The 12,128-nt window shown below is 46.7% G+C and overlaps 1 protein-coding gene across 4 annotated transcripts in view; it reads right to left on the bottom strand.

The window, feature by feature from the left end:
- plxnb3 (plexin B3) overlaps positions 1-12,128 on the bottom strand; it is a 226,970-nt gene that overhangs the window by 115,179 nt on the left and 99,663 nt on the right. The window lies entirely within an intron of this gene.

Below are 12,128 nucleotides of genomic sequence, written 5' to 3'. Positions count from 1 at the left end.
TCAAAGCTCCCCCACCTTCAGACACACACATACGCACACACATACGCACACACACGCACACACACACACACACACAGCACCAGCAGAAGATCCTACTCTGACAAGTGAGGCGGAGGCTCAGCTAAACAAAGGTCATGTCTTCTTCTTCTTCTTCTGCCCACATAGGATGTGTTGATGCTGGTCCTAGAGCGCCATAGACAACATGGGTCCCAAAGGGCATCCTATCCCCTATCTAGTGCTCTGGGATAAAAGTAGTGCACTACATGGGAATAGGACACCATTTGGAACATAGCCCAACACATACCTGATAAAAAGACATCACAATGCAGGTAGGACAACACACACACACACATGCACACACACACAAAGGACAAAACATGCAGCCCCTTGATACAAGACGTTCTGTTTCAGTCACGAACGTAAACAGAAACTGAAGGTGACTCCCATAGAAAGACAGTCAACACATACCACACAAACACGCGTCTGACACCACACAAACACACGCCACTCTGACACCACACAAACACGCGCCACTCTGACATCACACTGTTGTTGGTTTAATGAAACCAATCTGAGTTCTATGTTTCAGGGGGAAGATGACAGATGTCAGACGACTGATAGAAAGGAAATAACGGAAGACCAAAGTCCAGTACCAGTCGTCCATATTCAGAAGTTATTACAGTATGAGCCAGTCACGTTATCAGTGAAGGTAGAGACAGTAAAACATAGGTGTGGCACCAGTTAGCTAGCGGTAATACATTATATCCTGGGTGGAAGTCTGTTTTGTGCTATCATGTCAACTCCTGTGACATTTGGCTTGAGAACGGCAGCAACAGATCTGGGACCAGGCTAGCTGTAATACTACTGACTTCTAGATCATTCTCTTCTTTCTGTAAAATTAGAGAACAAAATAAAACCACGTACTACTTACTGCTGCATAGATCTCTCCTCCTCCCTCCCTCCTCCCCAGTCTTTCTCTACTCCCTCCTCTTCAGTCTCTCGTCTCTCTTCCTCCCACCTCCCCAGTCTTTCTCTACTCCCTCCTCTTCAGTCTCTCCTCTCTCTTCCTCCCACCTCCCCAGTCTTTCTCTACTCCCTCCTCTTCAGTCTCTCCTCTCTCTTCCTCCCACCTCCCCAGTCTTTCCAGTCTCTCTCCCTTTACTCTCTCTTCCTCCCTCCTCTTCAAAGTATCCCCTCCTCCCTGCTCTTCAAAGTATCTCCTCCTCCCTCCCTCCTTCCCAGTCTCTCTCTCCTCTCTCTTCCTCCCTCCCTCCTCTTCAGTCTCTCCTCTCTCTTCCTCCCTCCCTCCTTCTCCAGTCTCTCCTCTCTTCCTCCCTCCCTCCTCTTTAGTCTCTCTCTCTTCTCTCTCCTCCTCCCTCCTCATCAAAGTCTCTCTCTTCTCTCTCCTCCCTCCTTATCAAAGTTTCTCTCTTCCTCCCTCCTTCCTCTTCAAAGTCTCTCTATTCTCCCTCCTCCTCAAAGTACAGAGACTCATCTGCATACTGCAAGCTGGTTTCTCAGCCAATACATTGAATATGTTGAATATCATTTCACTTTCAAAAACGCAAAACAAAACAGAGAACCTCAGAGGAGAACATGGAGTAGAGGAGGGAGAAGAGGTTCATCTGTAATTTATGTTGCAGCAGCAGCGAGCGGAGACGTCTCGGGGCTTTGGATATGAAAGAGAAGGGGCTTCGTCCCAAACGGCACCCTATTCCCTTTGACCAGAGCCCTGGTCAACGGTCGTGCACTATTAAAGGGAATAGGGTGCGATTTGGGACATTCGGCAAGAAAAAAAAAATAGGGTGAATTGCCCTAACATGATCAGTATGCATATAACATTTTGTCTCATCGCCCAACACCAGCATCTCTCCTCACCTTCAAAGGGTCTGACACTAGTTAGAAAGGACAGTTTGCTACGCTATTTAAGATTAAAGTGAAATTTTCAATTAAGGCCCTCGCTGTGTAAGAGTTTTACATTATCCCATTCTGCAAGGAGAAGCCAGAGTGAGAAGCGTATCACCTTTACTGACGTGTTTCACACAAAAATTATTTTGATAATGTAATAACTACACACTATAACGTGTTTACACAGAGAGCCTTTTAATAATGTAATACAAACTATACATACTAAGTAACCAACCAACATTAAAAATTCACTCCGAAGTACAGGGTACACTTCTTTTTTTCTTTTTTATAATTAAATATATATACAGTACCAGTCAAAAGTTTGGACACACCTACTCATTCCAGGGTTTTTCTTTATTCTAACAATTTTCTAAATTATAGAATAATAGTGAAGACATCAAAACTATGAAATAACACATATGGAATCATGTAGTAACCAAAAGAGTGTTAAACAAATCAAAATATATTTTATATTTGAGGTTCTTCAAAGTAGCCACCCTTTGCCTTGATGACAGCTTTGCACACTCTTGGCATTCTCTCAACCAGCTTCATGAGGTAGTCACCTGGAATGAATTTCAATTAACAGGTGTGCCTTGTTAATTTGTGGAATTCCTTTCCTTCTTAATGTGTTTGACCCAATCAGTTTTGTTGTGACAAGGTAGGAGGGTATACAGAAGATAGCCCTATTTGGTGAAAGACCAAGTCCATATTATGGCAAGAACAGCTCAAATACGCAAAGAGAAATGACAGTCCATCATTACTTTAAGACATGAAGGTCAGTCAATCTGGAACGTTTCAACAACTTTGAAAGTTTCTTCAAATGCAGTCGCAAAAACCATTTAAGCACTATGATGGAACTGGCTCTCATGAGGACCGCCACAGGAAAGGAAGACCCAGAGTTACCTCTGCTGCAGAGGATAAGTTCATTGCAGCCCAAATGAATATTTCACAGAGTTCAAGTAACAGACACATCTCAACATCAACTGGTCAGAGGGGACTGTGTGAATCAGGCCTTCATGGTCGAATTGCTGCAGAGAAACCACTACTAAAGGACACCAATAATAATAAGAGACTTGCTTGGGCCAAGAAACACGAGCAATGGACATTAGACCGGTGGAAATCTGTCCTTTGGTCTGGGGTCCAAATTTTAGATTTTTGGTTACAACCACCGTGTCTTTGTGAGAAACGGTGTTGGTGAACGGATGATCTCCGCATGTGTATTTCCCATCGTGAAGCATGGAGGAGGAGGTGTTATGGTTTGGGGGTGCTTTGCTGGTGACACTGTCTGTGATTTATTTAGAATTCAAGGCACACTTAAAACCACTTAACCTGTTTTTAAAACTGTTGGTGTAACTGTTGGTGTAACTGTTTGTAAAACTGTTGGTGTAACTGTTGGTGTAACTGTTTGTAAAACTGTTGGTGTAACTGTTTGTGTAACTGTTGGTGTAACTGTTTGTAAAAGTGTTGGTGCAATTGTTGGTGTTACTCATTGTAAAAGTGTTGGTGTAACTGTTTGTAAAAGTGTTGGTGTAACGGTTTGTTAAACTGTTGGTATAACTGTTTGTAAAAGTGTTGGTGTAACTGCTTGTAAAAGTGTTGGTGTAACTGTTTGTAAAACAGTTTGTAAAAGTGTTGGTGTAACTGTTGGTGTTACTCATTGTAAAAGTGTTGGTGTAACTGTTGGTGTAATTGTTGATGTAACTGTTTGTAAAAGTGTTGGTGTAACTGTTGGTGTAAGTGTTTGTAAAACTGTTTGTAAAAGTGTTGGTGTAATTGTTTGTAAAAGTGTTGGTGTAATTGTTTGTAAAAGTGTTGGTGTAATTGTTTGTAAAACTGTTTGTAAAATTGTTGGTGTTACGTTTGTAAAAGTGTTGGTGTAACTCATTGTAAAAGTGTTGGTGTAATTGTTTGTAAAACTGTTTGTAAAATTGTTGGTGTTACGTTTGTAAAAGTGTTGGTGTTACTCATTGTAAAAGTGTTGGTGTAACTGTTGGTGTGACTGTTGGTGTAACTGTTTGTAAAAGTGCTGGTGTTACTCATTGTAAAACTGTTGGTGTAATTGTTTGTAAAAGTGTTGGTGCAACTGTTTGTAAAAGTGTTGGTGTAACTGTTTGTAAAAGTGTTGGTGTAACTGTTTGTAAAAGTGTTGGTGTAACTGTTTGTAAAAGTGTTGGTGTAACTGTTTGTAAAAGTGTTGGTGTAACTGTTTGTAAAAGTGTTGGTGTAACTGTTTGTAAAAGTGTTGGTGTAACTGTTTGTAAAAGTGTTGGTGTAACTGTTTGTAAAAGTGTTGGTGTAACTGTTTGTAAAACTGTTAGTGTAACTGTTTGTAAAACTGTTGGTGTAACCGTTTGTAAAACTGTTGGTGTAACTGTTTGTAAAACTGTTGGTGTAACCGTTTGTAAAACTGTTGGTGTAACTGTTTGTAAAAGTGTTGGTGTAACTGTTGGTGTGACTGTTAGTGTAACTGTTTGTAAAACTGTTGGTGTAACTGTTGGTGTAACTGTTTGTAAAACTGCTTGTAAAACTGTTGGTTTAACTGTTTGTAAAACTGTTGGTGTAACTGTTTGTAAAACTGTTGGTGTAACTGTTTGTAAAACTGTTTGTAAAACTGTTTGTAAAACTGTTGGTGTAACTGTTTGTAAAAGTGTTGGTGTAACTGTTTGTAAAAGTGTTGGTGTAACTGTTTGTAAAAGTGTTGGTGTAACTTTGTAAAAGTGTTGGTGTAACTGTTTGTAAAACTGTTGGTGTAACTGTTGGTGTAACTGTTGGTGTAACTGTTTGTAAAACTGTTGGTGTAACTGTTTGTAAAACTGTTGGTGTAAAACTGTTGGTGTAACTGTTTGTAAAACTGTTGGTGTAACTGTTTGTAAAACTGTTGGTATAACTGTTGGTGTAACTGTTTGTAAAACTGTTGGTGTAACTGTTTGTAAAACTGTTGGTGTAACTGTTTGTAAAACTGTTGGTGTAACTGTTTGTAAAACTGTTGGTGTAACTGTTTGTAAAACTGTTGGTGTAACTGTTGGTAAAACTGTTGGTGTAACTGTTGGTAAAACTGTTTGTCATCTTTCACTCCTCTTTTCCCTTTTTTCTCTCTTCTTCCCCTTTTCTTTTCTCCCTCCCCAAGTCCCCCCAGTTCCCGCCATCCCTCTTCACATCACACAGTAGCAGCAGCAGCTTTTCTGTCAGTCTCTGGAGCTTTCTTTCCTCTCCCTCTCCCAGGCTAGGTCGTAGCTGCTGAGAGTGTTGCCTGGCTAGGTCGTAGCTGCTGAGAGTGTTGCCTAGCTAGGTCGTAGCTGCTGGGAGTGTTGCCTGGCTAGGTCGTAGCTGCTGAGAGTGTTGCCTAGCTAGGTCGTAGCTGCTGAGAGTGTTGCCTAGCTAGGTCGTAGCTGCTGAGAGTGTTGCCTGGCTAGGTCGTAGCTGCTGAGAGTGTTGCCTAGCTAGGTCGTAGCTGCTGAGAGTGTTGCCTAGCTAGGTCGTAGCTGCTGAGAGTGTTGCCTGGCTAGGTCGTAGCTGCTGAGAGTGTTGCCTGGCTAGGTCGTAGCTGCTGGGAGTGTTGCCTGGCTAGGTCGTAGCTGCTGAGAGTGTTGCCTGGCTAGGTCGTAGCTGCTGAGAGTGTTGCCTGGCTAGGTCGTAGCTGCTGAGTGTTGCCTGGCTAGGTCGTAGCTGCTGGGAGTGTTGCCTGGCTAGGTCGTAGCTGCTGAGAGTGTTGCCTAGCTAGGTCGTATCTGCTGAGAGTGTTGCCTGGCTAGGTCGTAGCTGCTGAGAGTGTTGCCTGGCTAGGTCATAGCTGCTGAGAGTGTTGCCTGGCTAGGTCGTAGCTGCTGAGAGTGTTGCCTAGCTAGGTCGTAGCTGCTGAGAGTGTTGCCTGGCTAGGTCGTAGCTGCTGAGAGTGTTGCCTGGCTAGGTCGTAGCTGCTGAGAGTGTTGCCTAGCTAGGTCGTAGCTGCTGAGAGTGTTGCCTGGCTAGGTCGTAGCTGCTGGGAGTGTTGCCTGGCTAGGTCGTATCTGCTGAGAGTGTTGCCTAGCTAGGTCGTAGCTGCTGAGAGTGTTGCCTGGCTAGGTCGTAGCTGCTGAGAGTGTTGCCTGGCTAGGTCGTAGCTGCTGGGAGTGTTGCCTGGCTAGGTCGTAGCTGCTGAGAGTGTTGCCTGGCTAGGTCGTAGCTGCTGGGAGTGTTGCCTGGCTAGGTCGTAGCTGCTGGGAGTGTTGCCTGGCTAGGTCGTAGCTGCTGAGAGTGTTGCCTGGCTAGGTCGTAGCTGCTGAGAGTGTTGCCTAGCTAGGTCGTAGCTGCTGAGAGTGTTGCCTGGCTAGGTCGTAGCTGCTGAGAGTGTTGCCTGGCTAGGTCGTAGCTGCTGAGAGTGTTGCCTGGCTAGGTCGTAGCTGCTGGGAGTGTTGCCTGGCTAGGTCGTAGCTGCTGAGAGTGTTGCCTAGCTAGGTCGTATCTGCTGGGAGTGTTGCCTGGCTAGGTCGTAGCTGCTTGGAGAGTTGCCTGGCTAGGTCGTAGCTGCTGAGAGTGTTGCCAGGCTAGGTCGTATCTGCTGAGAGTGTTGCCTAGCTAGGTCGTAGCTGCTGAGAGTGTTGCCTAGCTAGGTCGTATCTGCTGGGAGTGTTGCCTGGCTAGGTCGTAGCTGCTTGGAGAGTTGCCTGGCTAGGTCGTAGCTGCTGAGAGTGTTGCCTGGCTAGGTCGTAGCTGCTGGGAGTGTTGCCTGGCTAGGTCGTAGCTGCTGGGAGTGTTGCCTGGCTAGGTCTTAGCTGCTGGGAGTGTTGCCTAGCTAGGTCGTAGCTGCTGAGAGTGTTGCCTGGCTAGGTCGTAGCTGCTGGGAGTGTTGCCTGGCTAGGTCGTAGCTGCTTGGGGTGTTGCCTAGCTAGGTCGTAGCTGCTGAGAGTGTTGCCTGGCTAGGTCGTATCTGCTGAGAGTGTTGCCTGGCTAGGTCGTAGCTGCTGAGAGTGTTGCCTGGCTAGGTCGTAGCTGCTGGGAGTGTTGCCTGGCTAGGTCGTAGCTGCTGAGAGTGTTGCCTAGCTAGGTCGTAGCTGCTGAGAGTGTTACCTGGCTAGGTCGTAGCTGCTGGGAGTGTTGCCTGGCTAGGTCGTAGCTGCTGGGAGTGTTGCCTAGCTAGGTCGTAGCTGCTGAGAGTGTTAACTGGCTAGGTCGTAGCTGCTGGGAGTGTTGCCTGGCTAGGTCGTAGCTGCTGGGAGTGTTGCCTGGCTAGGTCGTAGCTGCTGAGAGTGTTGCCTGGCTAGGTCGTAGCTGCTGGGAGTGTTGCCTGGCTAGGTCGTAGCTGCTGAGAGTGTTGCCTAGCTAGGTCGTAGCTGCTGAGAGTGTTGCCTAGCTAGGTCGTAGCTGCTGGGAGTGTTGCCTGGCTAGGTCGTAGCTGCTGAGAGTGTTGCCTGGCTAGGTCGTAGCTGCTGAGAGTGTTGCCTAGCTAGGTTGTAGCTGCTTGGAGAGTTGCCTGGCTAGGTCGTAGCTGCTGGGAGTGTTGCCTGGCTAGGTCGTAGCTGCTTGGAGTGTTGCCTGGCTAGGTCGTAGCTGCTGGGAGTGTTGCCTAGCTAGGTCATAGCTGCTTGGAGTGTTGCCTGGCTAGGTCGTAGCTGCTTGGAGTGTTGCCTGGCTAGGTCGTAGCTGCTGAGAGTGTTGCCTAGCTAGGTCATAGCTGCTGGGAGTGTGCCTGGCTAGGTCGTAGCTGCTGAGAGTGTTGCCTAGCTAGGTCGTAGCTGCTTGGAGAGTTGCCTGGCTAGGTCGATCCTTGTACCAGAGTCAGAATTACACTCACTACTGTAATACTTACTGTTGTAATATCTTATGTTTCACCGAGTCGTGGCTGAACGACGACATAAATAACTTACAGGTGGCTGGGTTTACGCTGCATCGGCAAGATAGAACAGCCGCCTCCGGTAAGACAAGTGGTGGCGGTCTGTGTCTATTTGTAAGCAAAAGCTGGTGCACGAAATCTAATAGTAAGGAAGTCTCTTGGTTTTGCTCGCCTGAGGTAGAGTACCTCATGATAAGCTGTTTCACCTCATTTCTACAAGTATGTTATATGTGCAACCAGAGGGGGAAAAAACTCTAGACCACCTTTAAGCCACACACAGAGACGCATACAAAGCTCTCCCTCGCCCTCCATTTGGCAATTCTGACCATAATTCCATCCTCCGGATTCCTTCTTACAAGCAAAAACTAAAGCAGGAAGTACCAGTAACTCGCTCAATACAGAAGTGGTCAGATGACGCGGATGCTAAACTGCAGGACTGTTTTGCAAGCACAGACTGGAATATGTTCAGGGATTCTTCCGATGACATTGAGGAGTACACCACATCAGTGACTGGCTTCATCAATAAGTGCATTGATTAGGTCGTCCCCACATTGACCGTACGTACATACCCCAACCAGAAGCCATGGATGACAGGCAACATCCACACATCCGGAATCGTACTACACCGGCTCCGATGCTCGTCGGATGTGGCAGGGCTTGCAAATTATTACAGACTACAAAGGGAAGCACAGTCTCGAGCTGCCCAGTGACACGAGCCTACCAGACAAGCTAAATTACTTCTACGCTCGCTTCGAGGCAAGCAACACTGAAGCATGCATGAGAGCATCAGCTGTTCCGGACGACTTTGTGATCATGCTCTCCGTAGCCGATGTAAGACCTTTAAACAGGTCAACATTCACAAGGCCGCAGGGCAAGACGGATTACCAGGATGTGTACTCCGAGCATGCGCTGACCAACTGGCAAATGTCTTCACTGACATTTTCAACCTGTCCCTGTCCGAGTCTGTAATACCAACATGTTTCAAGCAGACCACCATAGTCCATGTGCCCAAGAACACAAAGGTAACCTGCCTAAATGACTACTGACCCATAGCACTTACGTCTGTAGCCATGAAGTGCTTTGAAAGGCTGGTTATGGCTCACATCAACACCATTATCCCAGAAACCCTAGACCCACTCCAATTTGCATACCGCCCCAACATATCAACAGATGATGCAATCTCTATTGCACTCCACACTGCCCTTTCCCACTTTGACAAGAGGAACACCTACGTGAGAATGCTATTCATGCTCAGTCCCCTCCTGTACTCCCTGTTCACTCATGGCTGCATGGCCAGGCACGACTCCAAAACCATCATTAAGTTTGCCGGCGACACAACAGTGGTAGGCCTGATCACCGACAACAATGAGACAGCCAATAGGGAGGAGGTCAGAGACCTGGCCGTGTGGTGCCAGGATAACAACCTCTCCCTCAACGGGATCAAGACAAAGGAGATGATTGTAGACTACAGGAAAAGGAGGACCGAGCACGCCCCCATTCTCATCGACGGGGCTGCAGGTTGAGAGCTTCAAGTTCCTTGGTGTCCACATCACCAACAAACTACCATGATCCAAGCACAACAAGACAGTCGTGAAGAGGGCACGACAACGCCTATTCCTCCTCAGGAGACTGAAAAGATGTGGCATGGGTCCCCAGATCCTCAAAAGGTTATACAGCAGCACCATCAAGAGCATCCTGACTGGTTGCATCACTTCCTGGTATGGCAACTGCTCGGCCTCCGACCGCAAGACGCTACAGAGGGTAGTGCGTACGACTCAGTACATCACTGGGAATAAGCTTCCTGCCATCCAGGACCTCTATACCAGGTGGTGTCAGAGGAAGGATTGACTTTGTACCGGTACCCCCTGTATATAGCCTCCACATTGACTCTGTACCGGTACCCCCTGTATATAGCCTCCACATTGACTCTGTACCGGTACCCCCTGTATATAGCCTCCACATTGACTTTGTACCGGTACCCCCTGTATATAGCCTCCACATTGACTCTGTACCGGTACCCCCTGTATATAGCCTCCACATTGACTCTGTACCAGTACCCCCTGTATATAGCCTCCACATTGACTCTGTACCGGTACCCCCTGTATATAGCCTCCACATTGACTCTGTACCGGTACCCCCTGTATATAGCCTCCACATTGACTCTGTACCAGTACCCCCTGTATATAGTCTCCATATTGTTATTTTACTGCTGCTCTTTAATTATACATTTTTTACTTAAGACTTTATATATTTTTAAAACTGCACTATTGGTTAGAGCTTGTAAGTCAGCATTTCACTGTAAGATCTACACCTGTTGTATTCGGCGCAAGTGACAAATAAAATTGGATTTGACACCAGACACAGAAACAGCCAACGCCACAATTACAATGAGAGTACAGTATACACCCTCCCTCCCACTCGCCGCAGCCCCCCCACCCCACCCACACACACCCTTTCTCTCTCCCACAATGCAGAGGTAAATACCTCCAGTCTCAGACAGACACTCAGAACGCACACACACACCCTCTCTCTCCCACTCGCCCCCCCCCCCCACACACACCGTCTAGACCGACAGCCACAGATCAACAATAATCTGAAGGACACGGTCGGTCACACAAAGAGAGCGAGAGAGCGAGAGCGAGAGAGCGAGAGAGCGAGAGAGCGAGAGAGCGAGAGAGAGAGAGAGAGAGAGAGAGAGAGAGAGAGAGAGAGAGAGAGAGAGAGAGAGAGAGAGAGAGAGAGAGAGAGAGAGAGAGAGAGAGAGAGAGAGAGAGAGAGAGAGAGAGAGAGAGAGAGAGAGAGAGAGAGAGAGAGAGAGAGAGAGAGAGAGAGAGAGAGAGAGAGAGAGAGAGAGAGGAGAGAGAGAGAGAGAGAGAGAGAGAGAGAGAGAGAGAGAGAGAGAGAGAGAGAGAGAGAGAGAGAGAGAGAGAGAGAGAGAGAGAGAGAGAGAGAGAGAGAGAGAGAGAGAGAGAGAGAGAGAGAGAGAGAGAGCGCGAGAGAGAGAGAGAGAGAGAGAGAGAGAGAGAGAGAGAGAGAGAGAGAGAGAGAGAGAGAGAGAGAGAGAGAGAGAGAGAGAGAGAGAGAGAGAGAGACAGAGAGAGAGACAGAGAGAGAGACAGAGAGAGACAGAGAGAGACAGAGAGAGACAGAGAGACAGAGAGAGGGAGAGGGAGAGAGAGGGATAGAGAGACAGAGGGCAGCTGCTTTCTACACTCAGACAGACCAAACAGAACAGCCCTTTGAAGGTATTAGGTAGACATCTGTGTGTGTGTGTAACTGTGTGTGTGTGTGTGTGTGTGTGTGTGTGTGTGTGTGTGTGTGTGTGTAACTGTGTGTGTGTGTGTGTAACTGTGTGTGTGTGTAACTGTGTGTGTGTGTGTGTAACTGTGTGTGTGTGTGTACCTGTGTGTGTGTGTGTGTGTAGGTGTGTGTGTGTGTGTGTGTGTAGTTGTGTGTGTGTGTGTGTGTGTGTGTGTGTGTGTGTGTGTGTGTGTGTAACTGTGTGTGCATCAGTATTAGGTAGACAGACATGCGCTGTGTGAGCGAACAGAACAGACACACTCCAAGCTGCCACACCCATGTCGCTGAGACTCAGCTAGGCTCTGTGTGTCTGTGTGTGTGTTTGTGAGCGCATGTTGTTCCTGCGTGTGTTGTGTGTGTGTGTGCCGGCAAGCAGGAAGCCACTATCATTCCAATCCGCCTTTCTTTACGAGACTTGGTGTTTCCACATTCACTAGCTTGCCTTCATGAAACAAAACATTCCCAACCTGCGCTGCTGGCCGAATTCTTTGCTGTGTAATTTATATATTTTTTGTATCTTAATTGAAAATGGGTCAAACTGAAGAGGCAGAGGCACGACGTTAGCAAAGGGAAGTCACCCTAGTGTCTGAGAAACACAACACCTCTATTGTGAAAACAAACTGATCCATTGGATGGACCTTCGTGTCTGCCTTGACTTATCATCACACCAACGAGATCTAGGATCCAAATTCGCCGTGTGTCTGCCTTGACTTATCATCACACCAACGAGATCTAGGATCCAAATTGCCTTGACTTCACCATGTGTCTTATTATTATTTCACATTAAAAGTCACTTCTCACAACGGTTCAGTAAAGTTAGATTAGCGCTGAATCAACGTCTCACAAGATCACAGAATTATGAATAAACATTTTTACATAACAGAACCGAATATAGTAGTATATATATATATATATATATAATACGTTACACCAAAAACACATCCTCAGTCATTTCTAGTCGCGACACGCGAGATCTGAAAACATATTCTCATGAAAGTGATTTGATATCAAAATGTCAAGGAGTTTGGGACATTTAAAATCGGTAAAACCTTGAAGAATTATAATTCCCGATTGACAGTGATGATGGCCTATTTTGAAATTAGGTACGCCT

The sequence above is a fragment of the Salvelinus alpinus genome, chromosome 28 (genome assembly GCF_045679555.1).
Source record: "Salvelinus alpinus chromosome 28, SLU_Salpinus.1, whole genome shotgun sequence".
NCBI lineage: Eukaryota > Metazoa > Chordata > Actinopteri > Salmoniformes > Salmonidae > Salvelinus > Salvelinus alpinus.
Note: the sequence above shows the minus strand (reverse complement) of the source record. Positions and strands in the feature narration are given on the sequence as shown.